The 2,732-nt window shown below is 37.8% G+C and overlaps 1 pseudogene; it reads left to right on the top strand.

Moving 5' to 3' along the window:
- Nucleotides 1-486: 486 nt before the first annotated feature.
- On the top strand, nucleotides 487-592 carry LOC132518961 (U2 spliceosomal RNA; annotated as a pseudogene).
- The last annotated feature ends 2,140 nt before the right edge of the window (nucleotides 593-2,732 follow it).

Here is a 2,732-nt window from a genome sequence, read left to right as displayed (position 1 = left end):
TGCCTGTGAACACTAAGGTCACTTGACTTGTAATTTTCTATATTGTTCTATATTTTTGTGACTAAAGGCATTACTTGGGGGAATTAAAAGAATATCTTGAAGCGATTTTGGCTTTTGATCTGCCACTAATTCCTATTTAACCTTAATTCAGGGGTCGGATTCTTTGACCCAAGGAAACAGAATAGTATAAAAAGAAAGAATGTGAGTGTCAGATGGTGGCAGTGATTAAGTATAGCAAGAGACGCCTTTGCAAAAGTTACTGTTGGTCCCAGAAGACTCTCACTTAGCTGTGTGACCCTGGGCAAGTCACTTCACCTAAATCTCTGAATTATAGGGCTGTGCTGATGATTTAAAAGTGAGCATGGTGGACACTCGGAAATCCTGGGTTCTCAATAAAGCCACTGCCCTGCTCTGTGGTCCTTTGGAATTACTAGATTAGTAAAATTTATACTTGACAGTAATTTTAGCTTAAAGTTTATTTTGTCTATTTCATCTCAGCCTTTTGGCTAAGATCAAGTGTAGTATCTGTTCTTGTCAATTTAAATAGCAAGAGAAAAGAAAGGAAAATAACGGGCATGCCCCCACACTCTTCAGACAATAGGAGCCTCTTAACCTGTTCCTTTGTCCAGAGACACAGGCCATTTCTCAGTGAAGGCCTCTGCCATCACTGAGGTTGCAGGGGAGATGTGGTAACTGGGGAGAAAAAGACCAATGGGGATGACCCCCTCACTCCTCAACATCCAAGCCCCCCACTTTCTCACTTGTCTGGCTAGAAATAAAAGGTTGATCCCATGGTTTTAACTTTCAGCTGTTGCTGGACTTTGCGTGCCTTGCCTAAGCTGGGAGACAGAGGCAGGAAAAAACCCCACCATAATCACCCTGTTATGGGCTGTTATTCAACTTTGGACTTCCAGGCCCCATCTGCCTGTTAGCGTTCACTTCTTAGAGTTTCAAGTGCATGCTGTTTGTCCTCTACCTTGCCCCACGCGGCTCTCAAGCCCTCGTAATATGACCACATTTCTCGTGCCACATGTAAACATTCTAACACTTTGCAGATACTGAATTAAAAATCTATTATTTACATTGACTTCACCATTTTCATTTTCCTGGTGTGTTCAGTAGAAAATTCAAAATTACATATGTGCCTGGCATTATGTATTTTTTGGTGAGCAGTGATCCAGAGGATGGAAATGTATGCCTCCTTCGACTCCTTAAACTTAACCCCACTCTGGGGCAATGTCCCAGCCAGGCAGAAACTGCAGTGTGTCTTGGAGAAGGTCTTTTGCATTGAGATAGTAGGATGCTCTTTTAGCTTCAAGAACTTGGATGTTGTTGAGTTTAACATGGTATAAATTCAAATTAGAGTGTTTTAATTTTAGGATGTTAAAGGTAATCCCCATGGTAAACACAAAGAAAATAGCTATAGAATAGTCCCAAAAGGAAGTGAGAAAGTAATTTAAATATTTTATTGTAAGAAATCAGCTAAACACACACAACGAAAGATAGGAATGCAGGAAATGAGGGGCAAAAAAGCTTTGGGCAGATGGAAAAGAAACAGCACAATAGCAGAAATAAGTCTTTTTTTGTCAGCAATTACTTTAAATGTAAATGCATTAAACTCTCCAATCAAAATACAGAGATTGGCAGAATAGGTAAAAGCATATGACCCAACTATATGCTGTCTACAAGAGACTTACTTGAGATCAAAAGACTCAAGCAGGTTGAAAGTTAAAGGATAGAAAAGGGAATTCCAAACTCAGTGAGAAAACTCAAATAGTAACCAAGAGAGCAGGAGTGTCTATACCAATATCAGACAAAATAGACTTTGAATTTAAAATGGATCAAAGAGTTAAATATAAGAGATAAACTATACAAATTTCTGAAGAAAAAAAGGGATAAATCTTCATAGTCTTGGATTTGGCAATGAACTCTTAAATATGATAGCAAAAGCACAGGCAACCAAAGGAAAAAGAAATTGGACGTTATCAAAATTAAAATCCTTTGTGTTTCAAAGAACACCATCAAGAAAGACATAATACAACCTTCAGAATGAAGGAAAATGTTTGCAAGTCATATAGCTGATAAAGCCTAGTATTCAGAATATGTAAAGAACACTGGCAACTCAACAATAAAATGTCAAATAACCAAATTTTAAAAATGAGAAAAAGAATCTGCATAGATACTGCTCCAAAGAAGACACAAATTGCCAATAAGCACATGAAAACATGTCCAAAATTATTAGTCAAAATTATGCAAACTGAAACCACAGTGAGATACCACTTCATACCCAGTATTGTGCCATATAATTTTTTTAAAAACAAGGGTTGGCAATGATGTGGGGAAATTGGCACTTTCAAGCATCGCAGGTGCAAATATGAAAAAGAAAATAGTTTGGCCGTTCCTCAAAAAGTTCAACACAGAGATACAGTATGGCCCAGGAACTCCACTCCCAGTATATGTCCAAGAGAAATGAAAAACATATGTTCACACGAAAACTTGTACATGAGTGTTATATTGTCATATCATTATTCATAATAGCCAAAAAGTGGAAACAACCCAACTATTCGGCAACTGAGGAATGGAAAAATAAAATGTGTTATATCCATACAATGAATATTATTCAGCCATTAAAAGGGTGAAGGACAGATACATGCTACAACCTGGATGCACCGTGAATACACTTTGCTTACTGCAAAAGTCAGACACAGAAGTCCGCACATTGTATGGTTCTA

The sequence above is a fragment of the Lagenorhynchus albirostris genome, chromosome 3 (genome assembly GCF_949774975.1).
Source record: "Lagenorhynchus albirostris chromosome 3, mLagAlb1.1, whole genome shotgun sequence".
In the NCBI taxonomy this organism is placed as follows: Eukaryota; Metazoa; Chordata; class Mammalia; order Artiodactyla; family Delphinidae; genus Lagenorhynchus; species Lagenorhynchus albirostris.
The sequence above is the reverse complement of the archived record's forward strand: the minus strand, read 5'-3'. Positions and strand labels throughout refer to the sequence as shown.